This window comes from Hemicordylus capensis, chromosome 5 (genome assembly GCF_027244095.1).
Source record: "Hemicordylus capensis ecotype Gifberg chromosome 5, rHemCap1.1.pri, whole genome shotgun sequence".
NCBI classification, from domain to species: Eukaryota; Metazoa; Chordata; class Lepidosauria; order Squamata; family Cordylidae; genus Hemicordylus; species Hemicordylus capensis.
In genome coordinates, this window is record NC_069661.1 from 194,777,207 (window position 1) to 194,797,749 (window position 20,543).

A 20,543-nucleotide genomic window follows, 5' to 3' on the forward strand; every position below is an offset into this window, starting at 1 on the left:
TAGGAAGATGCTGAAAGGCATCATCTCATACTGCATGGGAGATGGCAATGGTAAACCCCTCCTGTATTCTACTAAAGATAACCACATGGCTCTGTGGTCACCAGATGTCGATACCAACTCTTCTGAAATTCAAAGTGTGATCTATGATCACTCTTCCCTAAAGGGTTGATGACACTGACATCCTGTACCAGGTCCTGGGTTCCACTCAGGATCAAGTCAAGGTTGCTTTCTCTCTGGTTGGTTTTAAGACCAACTATTCTTGGGGCACAGTCATTCAGCATATCAAGAAAATTAAAGGCATGCTATTCTCTGAAATGTTGGAGGGTATGCAGTAATTATTCAGACAAACTCTTTAGCATCTCACTAATCTGAACAGGAGATTTCAGCAAATGTTTAATTCTTGCACTGAGATCAACGGGGCATTAAAATCCTTGACTGGATAGTGCCCAACAAATCCAAGAACCTTGGTATTCTAATAGGCTCAGATACCCACTGTGGAGAATTTATAATGTGATCGTTTATGTTGTTTGCTTTGGATAGATGTTTGGATTTTGCAAAAGTTGCTAGGGGCATTGCTAGTGGGTGTGGTTTCAACTAGCTGGTGAGGTTACTGTTGAGGAGAGGGGAGATATGGTGGTTAAAGGTTTACATTTGTTTGAGGATGGCAGGGAGGGGGAGTTGAAGTCACTAAACGGGAAGCTCAGAGAAATACTGAAGGGGAAGTGATGGATCCCAGAGCAAAATTTCTAAGAACTGTGTGAGGTGAGAACCTGGCTTCTTACTGATAAAGGAGTATGGGAAATTACAGACCAGCTTCCTCTTATCAGGAAAAGGAGAGAGCAGCTTCTTTGGAATGAACCCTGAAACCTATTAAGATCATCTGTGGAGGTCCTGCTACAGATGCCACCGTGTCTTTTGAGGCAAGATGCCTCTAAAAACCAGTTGCAGGGGAGCAACAGCAAGAGAAAAGGCATGCACATACCTCTTGCCTGTGGGCTCTCCAGAGACATCTGGCGGGCCAGTGTGTGAAACAGGATGCTGGACTAGATGGGCTAGGATGCCTAAACAGGATGCTGGACTAGATAGGCTGGATCCAGCAGGGCTGCTCTTATGTTCTTATGATGAGGCTTTCTCTGTGGCTGTCCCAGGGCTTTGGAATACACTCACTGTCAAAATAAGAGCATCTCCATCTCTGATTGCTTTTAAAAAGACCCTCAGGACATACCTGTTCTCTCAGGGTTTTAATTAGAATTAATTTTAAACTGTTTTTATTCTGTGAAAGTTTTAATTTTTTTTTTCTCTCTGTTTCATATTAGTTGTGTTTTGAATTGTGTACACTGCTTAGAGAGACACATATCAGGCGGTATATAGATATGATAATAAATAAATAAATAAATAAATAAATAAATAGGGCCATTGTCAAGTGGAACTTAACTGGGAGTGGTTAGATGCTTTCAGTGAAGCCACAACCTTATCCAAATATCTGCAAAGCTGCTGGGAATCGGATACCTTGTAAAAATATTCTTACTGACTTACGAACAGCGTAATGATCCATACACCCAAGAGGGATGCAAGTACACTGGCTGAGTGTAGAATTCACCACTCCATTGGTGTTTCCAGCAGAGTAGAATTGGCTCTTTGCAAATGGCCTTTTGCATCATTGCAGCTCTGCCCGACTGCCAACACCCTCTTGGGTGAATGGATCATTAAGCTGTTTGTAAGTCAGTAAGTAATTCTCAATGGAAGACAGGAGCAGCAGCGATCATGCAGCAGCTCATTCATATTGAGTGTCTTCTGCCTTCGGTAGAAGTGCCAACGAATTGGTGAGTCCATGAAGTCAGTGAGCTTCTTCTTTCCTTCTTGGATGCATAGCTGGTTGAACTGTATGTAAGCCACTATTCTGCAATTAAAGAAACATAAACAATCAGTTTGCTTGTTTAAAAATCGAAGATATGTGTTTTTGTGGGGGTTTTTTGTTTTTACTTTTAAAGATTTTTTAAATGGTTCCAAGCCATGCTCAAGGCCCAAACCAGCTGCTGGGTAGAAAGGTTTTACGTTTAAAGGAGTTCTAGCTCATGGATATATTGGTGACAGCAAAGAAAAGGTGATTTCATATCCCAAACACACACAGATTTTTGCATGAGGAAGAGATGCCCCATAGGATGTGCTATTCTTTGTTCTATAGTCAGCTTTCTCTGACTGTAGAAATAGGTTCTGAATAGTACAGTGCTCTCTGTGTGCACCAGTGTCCCAAGGAGCTTTGTATCAGAGTGATCCAAGTCTCTTTGGATAGGTCTGCAGACATATGATGGAGCAGACTCTCTGAAGTTAAACAGATACAATATTAAAATCAAGCACAATACAATCAAGTACAAAGAATTAAACAGCAGAAACTTTAAAATCTCAGTGATTTCCAGTGGGAAGACAGAAACGTCAGCTTTTAAAACTGACAAGCGGAAATACACAGGTGGTATATAAATGTGTTCCATTAAACAAACAAACAAATAATATCGTTGCTCAGTGCTGAAAAGGCAACAGATTTGGCACCGGGCAAATCTCTCTGGGAAGGAGATTCCAGATACAGGAAGCCATGATCAAGAAGGCCCTGTTCTGGTTGCTACATTCCCAACCTCTAAAGGCAGGAAGCATGAAGGATGACTCCCATGGGAGAATGTGGTCCTTTTGGTGATAGTTTAATACTTTATGTAATGTGAACAAGGATGTATAACCCAGGTTATATAGGCTTAGGTTCTACAGTGGTTATCTAAATGCCACCATCTTTTCCACTTTAATCCAAAATGGCTGTGGATTATTTTTTATCAAAGTTATATTTCTATACATTAAGTTATATTATAAATAATTAAAGATGGATCACTGTCTATCTAACATGCATGTGCTATGAACCTTTCATGTAATGACATGGTACAATTCATGTTTTGTAATGGAAGGACATATCCAGAAAATAGAAGAGTTTTGGTATGGGTATCACTGAATATTTCACAGTGTTTTATATGAGAATTTCTTTGCTCATCAATGAAACTCTTGCCCTCATTTAATTAAAACTACATTACTCTTCTTAATAACAACATCTATTTAAGAGATCAGTTAGAAGTCTCTAACATTAATTTAATAGAGGCATTCCATTGGCATTCTATTAGATTTTCCCAGTTAAATTAGCATGATGGACTTTTAATGGATGTTTTAATAGACATTATTAACGATAATATTGTAAAATTAAAATCTGACTCAATGGGTTTCTTGACTGGATGTTGTAATATTATATGAAGCCATTGATCTTGAGCCTCTGAGAAGTAACTAGATACACATAATTCAGTGATATCTACCAAGAAAAAATAAAATATTATATGCAAAGACAGAAAAACTATTTGAGAAGTAGTATTATGCATTTAAACAGTTTGCATTTTTTAAAAAGTAAAGTGGTTGTATAATTCCAGGACTTAATGAAATAGAAATGATAAAAAATTCTTTTTATTATTTCTCAATATAAGGGATACCTGCTCACTCTGGCTAGTGCAGAGATTTTCCACAGCTGATGTGTTTGATAGCTGAGATTACTTGCTGAAGTCAGCCTTGAAGAAGTTTATCTTCAAGAAATACTGGTGTTCCTATGGGATAGAAGCTCTCTGACCACACACTGCCTATGATTCCGAAATAGGAAATACAGCATATGGTCCCTGATATTAAACTGTGAGGATTTCACAGAACTTTAAAAATGGAAAGAATAAAAGATTATCTTGGTTTCCCTTGGAGATGGGATTTGAGGTACTGCATAGATTTAGACTGAAAATATTCTGGATTTGTTATATGTAAATATGCGAGCATTGCCTTTCATTAATTTCAGCTACAGAAGATGTGTTATAATGAATGTTCAAATGTTGGTGACTGTTAATGCTCACATGTGAATGCTGACAATTTCAAAATTCTTTTGTAAATATCTGAAAGCTCAGAGATACAGTAGTGAATGTTGATAGTGAAGCAACCAAATGCATCCACAGCATATTTCAAAGCAATAAACAATATTCAGCTGAAAGTGAAGCTCTGAGCTGGCAGATCACCAGATTTGAGAGTAGCTGTTCAGATATGAAAAATACACCTCCCCCGCCCCTGGCAGTGACTCACTTTGAGAAGAAATGGCAAGACTATCCCTACATATCATAACATTTTATACATTTTCCCTAATCCACTGTAAATCTCAATAGCTTCACCTTTTAACACTGTAATAATTTCAATCCTTTTTTGTGGAATCTGGAGCATATACTTTTTGCAAAATATGAACAATGAATTTTTAAGGTTGCCATATTTGCCCACCTATATATAAGCTGCTGTAAATAACCATACCAGCCAAGAGAGAGAGACAGAGACAGAGACAGAGACAGAGAGAAGGGGAAGAGAGACAAAGGAGGAAAGCGAGTGGAGGAGAGAGAAAGAAAGAGAAAGGGAGGGGAACAGATGAGGGCTGGGCCCGAGCCTGTCAACAGCCTGAGGGGAATGAGTGGCCATGGCGGCAGCCGCAAGGAAGGGCCCAGTCAACCACTGCTGCTGTTTGGGCCATTGGCAGAGAGAGGCAGGCAGGCAAGGGATGAGCCTGGGCCTGTCAGCAGCCTGACGGGAATGAGCAGTCATGGTGGTTGTGGCAGCGAGAAAGGGACTGGTCAACTGCTGCTGCTGCTCCTGTGGGGAGGAGCAGGAGCAGGGCTCGGGTGAGAGTGAGAGTGGGGAGGTCTCTGGGGATAGGAGGCTGCAACTTGGCCAATAGGTGTAAGCATCTGCGACCAAGAGGGGTGAGGTGGATGGAGTAAAGGGATGGAGGAGGAAGAGCAGAAGTGTGGCTCAAGTGAGGGTGGAGAGATCTCTGAGGTGAGGGGGGCTGTGGCAGGGGGTGAGTGGAGCAATCAAGTACTAGCACGCAGATGCTCTGTGTGGGTTAAGCTAGTATCCATTAATTTGCTTGTTGTACACTCAGCAGTCTGAAAGGGGTGACCTTGGTTGTTTGGGCTAAATGTGGATTGATGCATGACGGATCATGACTTAGTCTTGAAAAGAGGCAAATATGGGGACACATGATATAATTTTATAAAATTATGCATGGAGTAGAGAGAGTGGGCGGAGAGAAATTTTTTCTCCCTCTCTTACAACACTAGAAGCAGCAGCCATCCCATGAAACTGATGGCCAGGAAATTTAGGACCAACAAAAGGAAGTACAGGAAAAAGGAAGCTTTTTCACACAGCCATGGGATGTGGTGATGGCCACCTGGATGGCTTTAAAAGGAGCTTGGACAAATTCATGGAGGACAGGTCTATCAATGGCTACTAGTCCGTAGGCTATAGGCCACCTCCAGCCTCCATGCCTCTGAATACCAGTTGCAGGGGAACCACAGCAGGAGAGCAGGCATGCCCTCACCTCTTGGCTGTGGTCTTCTCAGAGGCACCTGGTGGGCTACTATGTAAAACAGGATGCTGGACTAGATAGGCCTTGGGCCTGATCCAGCAGGGATGTTCTTATGGTTTTGTAGCAAAGAATGCTGTCCATACATATATGGACACATGGCAATATTTAATTTGGAAACAAATATATCCATGTGAGGCTTAGCACTGTCCAGGCATAGAGAGAGCCAAGTAGCAGCGCGGGTTCTGCCGCCGCCACAGGCCACCCGCAGCCCCACCCCCTGCCTCTGTTGTATGACACAGAGTGTGTTTAGCCATGCCCCATGTATCATAAGTCAGTTATGGGGCGAGGCCTCACTACCAAATGGAGCAAAATTGGCCAGCGCTGCATTTGCAGTGTGGCCAGGAGCAGCTCTCCCTGCCTTTAAAGGCAGAGAGAGCAGCTCCGGCCATGCTGTGAAGACAGTGCTGGCAGATTTTACTTGCAAATGGGGTTGTACAGCCTTGTTTGGGAGTGAAATGATGCCCCTGCGTCTGACATCAGACGCAGGGTGTGTGTCTGGGGCCGCGAGGCGCAGCCCCTGATTGGTGGTGGTCCAGGTGCTTTGAATCCGTTCATCCAATAGTGGCTCTGCCCCTGGCACTGACATATTGAGGTGGGAAGAAATACATGCAAAACATATTTTAAAACATATTATCAAATGGAAGCTGCATGTGGAAAAAAACATTATTTCCTTGTAATCGGGCACTCAGTGTTTTATGCTGTAAAATTGTATTATCTCTTAAATAAAATAAAATATATTATGATTTAAATGTATTAAGCAAAAATGTATCTCAAATGTTCCATTTAAAATACATTTCCTTCCTTTTTTAAATAATGGTGGGCTCTACTGTATCTATTCTGCAGTGTTGTGTAGCAAGCTATTTGTAAAAAGAACATGCCTGGAGGCTTGTTTTTTTCAAAAACAAGAGATGCTTTTAAAATATGCCTGGTTCTGAGGAATTCCCAGAATGCAACAGAACTCAAACAAACTGAAAGCAGACCTTGTATTGCAGTATGAAATGAATATGTGAATGCCTGTTTTCTGATGTAGGTTCAAATATGTTGCATATCTCTTAAATAACAGATTTACTGTGGACTAGGGCAGGGGTTTCCAATCCTTTTAAACAACTGTATCCCTTCTTCTGTCACAAACCTTCAGCTCATGTACCCCATGGAGATTTTGTGTGCATGTGAGTACACACACACACATCTATATGTTACCGTTATGAGACAGGCTACTCTGGCACTGGCTTACATCCAGATTAAATTACTCATGAGTATTCCCACTGAAATTAATGGGAAAAGGAAGCTTGTCCCATTAATTTCAGTAAGACTGCTTATGAGTAACTTATTGCACGACAGTAAGATGTAAGCCAGTGACGGGAGTAGCCCATCTCATAACTGCAACATTTAAAGTTGTATGTGTGTACACATATATACATAAAATCACAAATTTAAGTGTTACATTTGGGGAGAAAGGCTACTACAGTCACCGGCTCACATCCACACTAAGTTACTCATAAGTGACTTTGTAACTAAGATGTCCTGTTAAGTTCAGTGGGAGTACATGGTGCTAACTTTTGGAAACGTGCCAATCAGGTTGAGGGTAGGGATGTGCAAACAGTTTCGATGTCAAATGGGTTTGATGTCAAACTAAACCACCCCCTATTCGGTCTGGGCCTGGCCCGAAACCTCCTGGCTGTTTGGCGGTTCACAAGTCAATTAAAAAAATTTTTAAAGTACACTTATCCCCTCCAGGGAGCTTCTTTGAGGCTGGGGGGGGGGGCAAGGAGGTTTTCCTTCCCCTGCCGACCTTCCTCGTAGCAAAAATAGCCCAGTTTGGGTGTTCTTTGGCCTTTTTCAGGCCTTTCCCCCTCTCGGGGGCCATTTTGGAGGCTGCTGCACATACGCACTGGGCCCCTGCAGGGCTGGGTCATAATGCAGGCCACACAGAGGCCCAGTACGCATGCAGGGTGGCCTCCAAAATGGCTGCCATGAGGGGGAAAGACTCAGAAAGGGCCAGATAACACCTGAATCAGGTGATTATTGCTATGAGGAAGGCCAGTGGGGGAAGAGGGAACCTCCACGGACCCCTCCTCCATGGCTTCAGAGAAGCCTCTGAAGGGTAAGTGTAATTTAAAAAAACTTTTAAAAATTGATTCGCGAACACACAACCCCCAACTGAACCGAACACGGGGTGGGGGTCGGTGTTTGTGGGGAAACCGAACTGGCCCAGTCCTGTTTGGATCCGGTTCCGACTTGAACTGAACTGGGACAGCCGGTTTAATGCACACTCCTAGCTGAGGGCAAGGTACACTGAGCTTCAGCATGTAAGCTGAGAGCCAGCATGGTGTAGTGTTTAGAGTGCTGGACTGGACTAGGACCGGGGAGACCCAAGTTCAAATCCCCATTCAGCAATGAAACTAGCTGGGTGACTCTGGGCCAGTCACTCATCTCTCAGCCTAACCTACTTCACAGGGTTGTTGTGAAAGAGAAACTCAAGTATGTAGTACACCGTTCTGGGCTCCTTGGAGGAAGAGCGGGATATAAATGTAATAATAATTAATAATTAATAATTGTATGCTCCCAGCCAATCAAGAGCAGAAGAGGAGGATCACCTTTCTCCCACCCCTTCTGCAGTGGACAAAGGACATGTTGGCTTCATGCTGGCAATCCTCAGATAGTGAACAAATAGTGTGGCTGAAATGTGGGGAGGCAGGAGGGCTCTGAGTGGCCTTTGGAAGCCCTTCAAGTATGCTAATGTTACTGGTATCCCCTGTTGAGAACCCCTGGTTTAGATGATTGTCTGAATTAAGGCCAATGTCTTACAGCCACATTTTAATAACTATCTTTTTAATAATTCGTGCATATTATTGGCTTGATTCCCTAATGATCCATCCTGTTGCAACGTTGGGCATTGGACATTGGCCTTAATCAGGGAAGGGAATGCAGGGATTTGAAACACCATGGCTGCAGCTGCCCAGAAAGCAGCAAATTTCTTCAGAGAAGCTGGCTCTTCATGAAAAGGTAAGCTCCCCCCCTCTCTAATCATGTTTGATTCAATACCAATATGATTCGGTTCTATAGCAAAATGGCTGCCAATATCAGAGACATATTTCAGCAGAATCATTTCTGATTTTTTAAAATGCCTCAATAGGGCTTGCATTGCCCTGGACTCAATTGTTAGACCAATGTGATGCACAACCCTACTCTTTATAAACCATATGTTTAGCATCTCTGTGAATGTACAATAATGTGTTTCTGTAACAATATGTATAATATTCAAAAGATGCTTTCTTGTGATTTTTCTGTTTCCACCATTTGGGCCTACTCAGTTCCAAATGGATAAAATATGAACTTATGACTCAGGAAAATGTCATTCTCAGCACTCAGGCAGATTGTTTCTCAGACTGCAAAAAGACGGTAAGGCTATTGTTTCTCAGATTGTGAAAGATATGCACCATAACTATTAATTCATACTTCATCCATCATTATCAATGTTTTCATTTTATTCTGGTAATGGATAAGAGATGGATTGTCATATAGTCTATTTCTATCTCATCTCAGGAGTAGTTAATGGTAATGTTACCTTCATTTCCAAAAGGACTCCTAGGCGATGATGGAATGTTTTTTTTTTTAAAGTGTGGCACCTATGTAGACAAGAGCTAACAGAAGACATGCCACAGAAACCAGAAGATAACAATATGCGCCAAGGGTTTCTTATTTGAGATATTGCAACACAAACTTGAATATTCATATAAGGATTGAATGAGAGCCACATTTCCATGTCCTGTTTCTTTATACTTGTACTGCTAAGTTTAAGGAGGCTTACTACTACCCATGAAGTTCTTTTGTGGGTAGCAATTTTTTAAAATAAAAGCATCTCAGTCATCTGTGTTTTCACACTTCAGTTTGGTATATTTTAAACCATGTCCTATCATATCTTCTGATAAATGAGAGCCTTATTTGCTAAGCTGAGGATGGTAACATAGGAGCCTGTTGTGATTGTTCTTTGGAAGGACTCCACGGCTTGGAAGGAGCACAGATTCGATGAATGATATCAAGCAGGCCTCCTTTAGGTTATCACTTTAAAATAGTTATTTGTTTTCAGTATTCATGCTTCAGAGTTTTATTGCATGCTTCTTTGGCAAAATCATCTCTTTGGAGATAGTTGTGAGGAAAATAAAATGGCTTGTATGCTGCAGTTTAATTCTATGAGTAAATATCAGCTTGTCTAAACTCCAGGAAAAAAACACTATCGGTACTGCAATATCGGTACTGCAATTTTTCTTCCTGAGCTGAAAGCTCATTGCACTGCTGCTATGTGATAAGCAGACCTCTCAGCTTTCAAACACACAAGCTCTGAAAGAAAACTAAACACAAACATGAGAAAATGAGGCCTGAAATTGGGGATGGAGGCAAAACATCAGAATTTGTGAAGGACAGTTAACGCTCAAGTTGGTCCCCTGTTCTAATATATAACCAAAAGTACAATTCTCTCTGGAGATGGATAGGATTTCTCCAAAGATAGATAAGTCCCCTTGGGCAAGCAGAACTCAAAGCTACTCCGGCGTTACTGCAACTTCAAAGGTACATTGCCAATGTAAGGGACAACAAAGGGAAGCATCGGGGCTGTGTGGGCGGAAGAAATGGGGGAAGGAACAGGATTTAGAATCCTACGCTTACTAGATCCTACATTTCCCCATGTCACAGTGTTATGTTATACCAGCAAAATAGGTGATATAAGTTGAAAGTGTCATTGAGCTCATGAACCCACGATGGAACTTCAGATCCACTATTGCAAGTAAACATGGACAATATTGCACCCCCAGGCCCTCAATGAAGACAGGACATGCTTAGCTGGAGTAAATAAGGGCCACTTTTATTATTGTACAGAGGTAACAACACTTGCAACGGGGTGAAGGGCATCCCACACCAGGGCGAAGGGCCAGGTCCTGATTTAGTCAGTCTCCAAGTCCTGACCTCCTCTCACCATGGGGCTCCACCCCACTGAGGGGGGGTGAGGGACTGACACCCCCCCAACCCAAGCCATCAAAGCTCTGAGCTGGTGAGTCGCGCCCCCCCCCAGTGGGGGCCATTCTCAACCTTACGGGCCGTCGAAGCCCTGAAAGGCTGTTTCTTGACCCTCCCTCACCCAACTGGCCCTCCAGCCAAACACTGATCCCTGAATCTACCTACCCAACACCCGCACTTTCCTGCAAAGTGACCAATCGATTCCCTGTGCCTACCTGCCACCCGGTGTCCCTTGGTAATGATGGCTACCAATGGCTCAGCTCCTAAGCCTCAGTGAGAAGTAGGCGAAAAAAGGCCGCACCTCAGCCAATCTGGCATGGCCCAAAAAATTCCTACTTGGCCCCCGTAGGCAACCGGCTATCCCTCACTGAGTACCGGGAGGGTGGGTGGGTGCCCGGCAGCAAAGAGACTGCCCGTGAGGAGGCTAGCTCCTTCTCCCTGCCCCCTCTCCTGACTGGCCAGGCCACTGGCCATGTGGAGGGGGCCAAGATGGCACTGGTATGCCTACTTCTCAGGCCGGATGCACAACCCCGCCCCCCGCTCGGGAGCAGAGGCGGGAAGCGGCATAACCTACACAGGCTGTTGATGTGTAGGGAAGTGCAAACAAGTTTGACGTTGAATGTGTTCGACGTTGAACTTCTCCAGTTCGAGAGTTCAGGGTTGAACTGAATCATCCCCTGTTTGGTCCGAACCTCCTGGGGGTTCACGAGGTTCTTTTTTTCTTTTTTTTTCTTTTTTTACTTAACCCCTATGGGGGAGTTGTCCAAGGCGGGGTGTGTGTGTCCAGCAATGACCTAGGCCATGCAGAGAGGGAAAAGCCAAAGAGTGGCTGATTTCTTAATTGGGGCTGGTGGGGTGAGGGGGAACTTCCATGGACACCCCCCCCCCGCTGCCTCAGACAACTCTGCTGGAAGGGATAAGTGTAATTTTTTTAACACCTTGAGAACCACCACCCTTGGGACCGAACCAGGAGAGCAGTTTCAAGGGGGTGCCAGACCAAATTGGCCCAGTCTGGTTCAGGTCCAGTATGGACTCGGACCGAACCAGACCAGCCGGTTCCATGCACACCCCTATTGATGTATTACTACCTTATGAGGCCATTCACACAATCAAAAATTTGTTCTACCTCGGTTTGGGAGCTGTGTGTGCTCCCAATTTTCGGTTGTGTGGAAGCAATGTAGGAGGGGAAGCCTGGTTAGCTCTTTCTCCTACCTTGCTTCTACACAATCATGTCTACCCAAGTTTTCCTCTTACCTTGCTTACACACAACCAAAAACTGGGAGCACACAAAGCTCCAAACCTTGGTAGAACACAGTTTTTGACTGTGTGAATGACTTCTATCTCTGTATGTCCTGGTATCTTGGTATCGACCTGTGTCTCCTGGTATCGACCTGTATTATTCTTTGCTGCTGTGGGTGCAAAGGATTGCATTATACTATACATCAGTGGCTGCCAGCACAGTGCGGCCATAGGATTAGATAAGGGCAGAAAAATGCATAATGATGGACCACAGTTGATATTAAGTGGGAGGAAGCCAATAAGCTCAAAGAGTTTTAGGCCATTTATGAAACTGTTGGCAGGTATTGCTTCATGGAAATCATTGTAGAAGCACTTTGAACCTTTCTCATAATCAAGATGCATCCATTATGAAAGGTTTACTTTGAGTGCATTTTCTTAAAAAAAATTAAAAAATAGAGTAATCTATTTTCCACTTCTGAAGCTAGACTGGAATATTGAATTCTTGAAATACCCCCAGTGACTCCAATAAGTAGGGATAAGCACTTCTGAAATAAGGCCACAGGGCTGGTCTTCTAGGTGATGCAAGAAATACTCTGTATCTGCAAGCCCTGTTATGAAGGAAACTACATCTCTTGATTCTCATTATACTACAAAGTGACATAGAAATATATTGGGAGACCTTGAGTTAAATATCACACACACACACACACACACACACACACACACACACACATCAAAATCAATACCAACTGTGGTTTTGCATGCCACAAGGAAACACCAGTGGAGAATATGTAACTGCCTCTTGCATCCTCTTTTTGTGCTTCCAGAGTCATCCTGTGCTACAGTGATTTGCGAATCTTCTCTATGGCGAGATATGCAAGATGCCGGGAGTTCATTTTATCACACAAAGATGAACAAGTAACAGTTTTGCAATTATAGCGGAGCAAAAAAGATAAAGTAATCCAAAAATCTTCAGTTTAAGATGAGAATTAAGATGCTTTACATTTTCACTCATGCTCTAAAAAGAATGGAAATGGCAAGTTAAAGTGCCATCTTAACTTCCATGCCATATATGCTGTGAAGACTTTGTACAGCCTGGTATATGATGATGGCTTTATAAATGAGGCTCCATGTATCCACACTTTCGCTTGATCAGAGATGCATCAATGCATATGTGTTTGCATAGCATCCAAAATGCCAACAGTGGTTGAGAAAAGAGAAATTGGAATTCCTAGCGTATTTTGCTTCTTGTTTGATAAAATTTAAAAGTATACTGACCCAGAGGTGACGGGAAATCATGTTCTTGATCAGAGATGCATCAGGCAGAAATTCATCAAGGGCATCTCTAGGAAGTGATTAGGGAAACTACACCTATTAAATGTCTGCCTGGATGCATCCCTCCCAAGCCCAGTGTCCAAATGAAAGACCAAGACAAAGTGTGGGTGCATGAAGCCTCATTTCTAAAGCCACCATCATAAACCAGACCGTAAATAATCTTTACAGCTTATATGATGCAGAAGTTAATATGTGATCTTAACTTGCCATTTCCATCATTTTTAGAGCATGAGTCAAAGTGTGAGCATCTTAACTCTCATCTTAAACGGAAGGTTTGGGGATTACGGATTTTCCAGGCATTTAAAAAGGGACACTATGGGGAAGTGTCCGCCTCCCCCCGCCCTGAAACACACACACACACACACACGAAATTAGTGGATTCAGTAATAGGGGAAGTGTGATCCATCTCACCTCATGATTATTCAGCAGTGAATAAAGACACAAGAAGCAGGTAATTTGTTTTCACTTTAAATCTGTACTTAATTTTTCCTTTTCTTTAAAAACACACACACACTCACACAAACAACAATTATCATTAAAAACAGCAACTGCTTTAGATCCTAAGATGCTTTCTTCAAAATTTTCCACAATCCTCACAGTTCTCCTTCTTGATTTAATTTCCTTCAGGATGGCATTATCAGCAATGCTGTCTTCTGAAATAGTGGTAGGCCTTAAGCCAATCTGACAGAAATGGTAGACCTTAATCCGCTGAATTAACCCGTAACCCCTTTTTACCATATGTAGCGACTCATACTCTGCTTTATGACCCCCTAGAGAACAAAAGCCACCCAATTCTTGAAACCCCAACTGTTTTAAGGAACGGAAACCACTATGAGCTTTTATATCTACTTCTTTTTCTCCTTCCTTCACTCAGGACACAGAAGACTTGAGCAGCAGCCCTCTTCACATCTTCCCAGGAACTTTTCTCTGGCTACAGTGGAGCCCTGAGGAGCTGATATGAGCTCTTCTAACCTTGGCTCTTATTTTAACAAAGTCATGGCATGTTTTAATGATGCTTATTAGTGTCTGTCTTTTTTCCTTCTGCCTAGAAAGTAGTACATTTTAAAAGTTGTACAGATGTATCCTCTGAGCATAGACAGAGTAGATTTCTCCCCTTTAATCCTTAGGCCTCCACTTAATAAGTAGCCTCATTTAAATTAAAAGGACATAAGGCATTCCTTACCATGTTCTTTTAATTTCAGTAGGATTACTTTGAGTAATGTTCCTCCTCATGTCAGTTGCTATCTCCTGTTTGCTGTATTCTCTACAAAGTAGGAGAGGAGGGATTATTGGTATTTTTGTTAAATATTCTAACAGATTTTATGCCCTGTAGAATGCTGTGGCTAATGTCAGATTCTTTGAGAACAGTCTGTGTGCTGGGTTTCCACTCACATTTTTATAAGAAGCTTTCCATTATTCTCCCCTCCCCAACACCATTTTCTAGGGATTGTTTAACTGGTCTCTCGTTATTTGGAAGCAAGTCCCACTGAGCTTAATGGAATTTACTTTCTTCTAAGTGTGCATGTACTGTAGAATTGCTTATCAAAATTCTGCTGGGGAAAGCATGTGTACTCCAGCCCAGCATCCTCTTTTTCACAGTGCTGAGCTACATGCTCCCAGAAAGCTCCAAAGAAATGCAGCAAGGAAATCCTGAAACCATTCCCACCCAGGGCCAGCAAACTATTATTGTGATGTAGACTGCCTTTGAACATGGAGGTTCTACATGAGAGCCAAACCATCTGTGAATATGGAGGCTTCATTTCTTAAGTATGGCCAAGTGAAGCTTCCATATTCATTGGCAGTTTGGCTCTGATGTAGAACCTCCATGTTCTAGAGCAGTCTACACCAGACATATGGTTTCTTGGTGTTCTGTGGAGTGGGTTTTTATTATTTCCTTGAGGTTCCTCCTCCAGAACCTCCTAGCATAGGCTCCTTGGTCCCTATACTATACATTTTGACTCAGAAGTAAGCCTCAGAGAAATAAATGGGTTTTTCACATCAGAAGGATTGCCCCCTTCCATGCTTTGCTAAGGGGCTGTGAGGAAGAGAAAAAGAGAGAGAAACCACATTCTTGCCTAGGCTTTCTGCTGGTCCTGATTGATTCCTATGTGCATTTACTCAGAGGTAAGCTCCAAAGGAATCAATGAACTTACTTTCTAATAATTTATTCCAAGCTTTGCTGAGGAACTTTGCTTCTCCCCCTTGATGGGGACAGAGGGAGAAACGGGGTAGAGGGAGAAAGCAAATGCCCATGAAAGGAAAATGAGGGGAGGAAAATTTAACTATAAAAGTGCCAGAGTGCTCATGGAGTCTCCTTAGTAGGCACCTGTGTTCAGAACCAGGAAGTCATTTCCTAGAAATTTCCAGGACTTGCCCCTCCCAACTTTGGCTTCAGAATTCTCAGTAGGCAGACTCAGTTATGCTCTTAACTAACTTTCCCTTAGTTGTTTTTCTTGTTATTATGAGGATTTCAAACAACAATTACTCAAAAATCACTAGATAGATGTTTTTCAAACCAGCAAAAGGCACTAGTCCTGTATGGACATGATGTTTGGGGCAATACTAAAATGACATGGGATGGGAACCTTTTTTTAGGAGGTAAAAACATAAACTGCTGTATCTCAGCCATTTTGTAATGGATTTGCACCAGATTCTCTTGTTCCCTAGTTTATGTGTGCATGATTTTAGAGGGATTAGGTGGATACTTTTGACTTTATAAGCAATAGAATGTTCAGGGTTTATAATAGCAGAATGTTGAAAAGATTCCTCATCTTAACTATACTGACATGACTGTGCCAGTATAAATAGTAAGTCACTCATGCATTTTCTTAGAACTTTCTTATAACCTTTGAAGCCACCCAAAGTGCATTCTCCCAGAACATACAATATGGAGGGGTCCACCCTTCTATGATTTAGCTGCATTTATGTTTACACAATCATGATGGTATAATCTACGTACAATCTACAGAGTGTATCATCTCTTTTTAGTACTGACTAGGAGGTCCAGAAGTGGGCATCCAGGCAAACCCCTCTGCTCCTGAGGCAGCATTATGACCAGGCCTGCCTGCCCATAAAGGAGTCCAGGAATAAAACAGGATCATCCCCTGTGGTTGGAAGCCTCAGAGGCAGACCAGCAAAAGAAAAAGCCTAGCAGCTGTTCCCTATCTAGAGGCCCAAACCAGGCACCCTGATGTCCCAAAATTTGCTTCCCCTATAGCTGTCTTAAAACCCCAGGGCAAGGCACCTTTCACCTGGCAACGTCATTGCTCTCCTGACCTCTGCACTGATGTCATCTCAGATAATCCTAATTCAACATCCTACATCCTTCTCAGGAGAGCAGACTCACAAGTAATGGCCAACTATCCCAAAAACCAGTTTTTCTTTACTAGAAGCTTCCCCAAGTAGCCATTAACCCAGAGAAGCCCATTTCAGCACGTTGCCCACACTGTACAAAACATTTCTCATCCTACCGTTTCTCATCAACCTAAAAATAGCTAGCAAACCCCCCTCCAAATTGCACAATCTCTGGGATCCATCTTGGAAGTTATGACCCTCTTCTTCCCTATCCCTACCACCCTTGCCACTGGGGATCCAGGTACCCCTTCCCTTCATGTCAAGAGCAGGCAGTATAGGGGTTTTCCCTACTCCCTCCATCCCTGAGACCTCTCTCTTCTCTCCCTGACCCTCTTCTTTCTGGAATGTATCATCAGGCTATGTTAGGAGGATCCTCTGAAACTGTCTGTTGTCTCCATCGTTTTCACCACCAAGGTTGGGGAAGTTCAGGCAATAAATACCCTAATTAGAAGGCAGCCCCAGAGGACACCAGGACTACCAATCCTCCAGGATTGGGTCCAAGACCGAGGGGCTCCCAAGAGCTCTGCTGATGAGCAACGTTCTTTACTTGGCAATGGTATCAAATCAAGGTCCAAAGCCCACAGAAAAGGCACAGCCCTTAATCAAGTTCCATTGCACACATGTTCCATTGCCCACTCCTGAGTGTGCTCTCCTGTGAAGGACAATAATAGCCTAGGGAGAAGCCCTGAAGCAGGGTTACTTGCAGCCAGTTGCACTGGTAAGGGATATCCACTTCTTGTCCCTTCCATTAATAGGGAGCCCTGCTCACCCAATCTCCTCCCCCCACAATAAGATTCTAACAAACTGACATGCGTTGATCCCCCTCTCTTTGAACTGTCCTGACAGTACAGGAGATTGTCTTTCCCCCTACAAGTCCACTTCCTGATTGCCAGCAACCTCCTGTAATCTACATAGGCTGGTTCCACTGACCGCCTTCTCCCACAGAGACCAGGACACAGAGGTGAGATTCAGCCTTGGGTTCTCCTTCAATTGGAGGATTGGCAGCTGCATCCCTGAGCAATAAAGAAGGCTATTTCTCCCCCCTTTCCCTGGCCTTTCTCCCTCTTACGCAAACCAACCAGATTAACACACACACACTGATTCCCTCCCCTGCCTTCATCTAGCTACATACTTTCATTTAGAGGTATAAGCAGATGTAAAGCATTGAGCTGGTCATCCATCTGCCAGGATACATAAGAACAGCCCTGCTGGATCAGGCTCAAGTCCCATCTAGTCCAGCATCCTGTTTCACACAGTGGCCCACCAGATGTGGGTGTTCAAGTCACATGAGTCTTGAGTCTCATTATCAGTTTAATCAAGCCTCTTATTTTGTATTCAATAAAGCAACCCCTTTAGTCAGAGTTTAAGCCTGTGGTGGTGACTTTCTCAGGAAAATGCTTGCTTTATAAATGCTGAGAGGTCTCTAAAGTGGGGAGAGAGTTCCCTGAGTAACAATGCTTGGTGTGATATTCTCATTGATTGAGTGGTTGAAAATTGCTGCCAAATGGTTGGAACTCCATGCAACTGTCCTCTTATGGATAAAATTACCTGTATATGGATAGTTATCTGTATGGAATGGCTTGATAATATGGAATATTTCCATACAAATACTGTACTCTCTTGTGGTTGCTTCCACTAGTGTGGAATTGTTTTTCCATTTGATGCACACATCTTCTAGTTTACCTGTTTGATGAAAGGTATTTGGAGCCCAGTATATTTGGAAGACTTTGATAGCAACCACATTGCTGTTCTCATGGATTTGGTCCTCATTGCAGAACCAGGATGTAGCAGTGGTTCCAGTGTAATGCTTCCAAAACTTAAGGAAAACTAGTCCATGTACCATCAGAATGATTTTGACTGATCTCCTCTGAATGATGCAATTGTATCTGATCTGACATGTGTCCTATAAATTTGTGCTTGGAACAACTTAAAACCCTTGTGCTAAAATTTTAACTTAGCATCAAATATCTACTTTGCACTGAACTTCAGCTTCAAGAAATTTGATGAATGATTGTGGGCATTGACTGTAGTCATTTCCCAAGAATCAGATTGTTTTACTGGAATATCCTTCTCACTGAGACATCTCAATGATACCTACATCACCCAACTCCACCTGCCCAAGCTCTGGAAAAATACACTCCATATCTTAAAAACATTTTGCCTTGGCCAACATTTAAATGTTATGCAGTATTTTATACCAAATTACTCAGCTACGGACTAATGTTTGCTCTATGGGTTTCTATTTAATTTTGTGATTTCTGAGATTCCATATGTGGCCTTTAACGCAATACTAAGCATACTTATTGCATAAGTATGGTGAAGTACCCACCATATCCTTCCCACCCATTCTTGGGTTCTTCTGCACAGAGTGCTGTCAAACATAAAATGCCATAGTTCCTTCCCATACACAGTTCAAATCCAGATGCCACCTTCCTCTATATATCCATATCAGTGGTATAAGTGATACCTGCATGTGTGCATGGTTGCATTTTTAAATTCTGCTGCTAGGTCTTAATTTCTGTCATTGGTATGTTAAAGATAGCAGGGCTTGGAAAAACTAAAGAGCCTCTGGAGGGCTGCTGTCGATCAGAGATGGTAGTACTGTGCTAGATGGATCATTAGTTTGATTCATAGGACAGCTTCTTATCACAGTTTCTGGATGAAAAGTTTTACACAAAGGTTCTCAAACAGTTCAGATGTTGTTAACATTGCCATACCATCTTAGTTCACACAATGGAATTTGTCCCACAGAACTGGTGTGGTCATAGGTGCAGTGTGACCTAAACCAACAGTTTAAATGCAAATCCTTAACTCGGTGGACTGGAAACAGGGTTGCATGTGGAATGCATCTTTGCATTTGGAATGTAGCATTTGATTCATCAAGTATTTCATACTAGAAATTCTGAGTTTTAGTTTAGAACTTTGCTACTGTGCTAAGATCTCATGGCAGAACATAACTGAAAAGATGCATGCTCACACATGCACACACTCAGTTATACATTACTTCTAGTGCTTATAGACAGGAGCAGCTACCCAGATGACAGATATGCATGTATGCAGGAAATGGGGCTCGGACTTGGGCTGAGTCCTCAAGAAACCTTGACACCCCATGGTTGGCATATGGCCATCATATAGGATGAAATATTAAATGTTTTAATTTATGTAGCTTTCTTGTAAAAATAAAATAAAATACTAGATGTGTGTATGTCTCCTTGGAGCTTCTGGATAACTCTGGTTCATATTCTAATTGGACATTTGTGGCCAACAGCTGAGAAGGAATGTGCTTAACTGAATGTGTGTGAATTACCTTTTACAGAGCAATTATGAGGCTAATTCATGATGAACCAAAGCTGTAAAGAACCTCTGCAAACTGCTGTTTCTGTTGTGCTTAAACAGAAAACGCCATAAAGTCAATAAAATTCATATTGAGATTATTATTATTTTTTTACTGTTACAGAAAGCATACGGGAATGGGGCATAAATCATGGCCAGACTGAGGCAGTCTGAGAGAGGATTACAAAAGGCGGGGGCAGGGAAGTATTTCGATACTGAGTTTTGTAGGCAAATCCCTATAGTACTGCAAAAGGAGAGAGAGAAGAAAAGAGGGAGGACCCAAAAGGTGAACTACTGAACCTGTTCATTAGTAGGGGTGGAAACTGGGAAGAAACAGCAGCTGGAGTTTCTGTTTGGATATAAAGATGTTGCTTTCATGTTTATTTCATTGTTATTACTGGTTATGTTTGTCGCTCCATCTTTCTGACCCTCCCTCAGCTCCTGCTTCCCTCTTACTATGTCTCTCTTTTGTTGATCTGAAAATGCCATACTGTAAATTGCCTGAGATTTTTGCGCGGGGAGGGGGGAGGTGGAGAGAATCAGGTCACCCGGGCGTCTGTCTTTCCATCGCAGAGGGCTCGGGGTGGAGAAGGGGCGGAGGGACGCGACACAGAATCACTTTGTCAGTTCCAAAGACGGATTTGATGTCCTTGATTGTCATTTGTAGGGAACTCCCTCCCCAGCTCCCTTTCCCCACTGAAGGGGGAAAAGAGAAGCCAGCGTAGCCATGGGATGGGCGATGCTGGCTAAGCAAGTCCCACCTATGATTCCGGAGGGCTGATTGGCTCCTGCAGACACA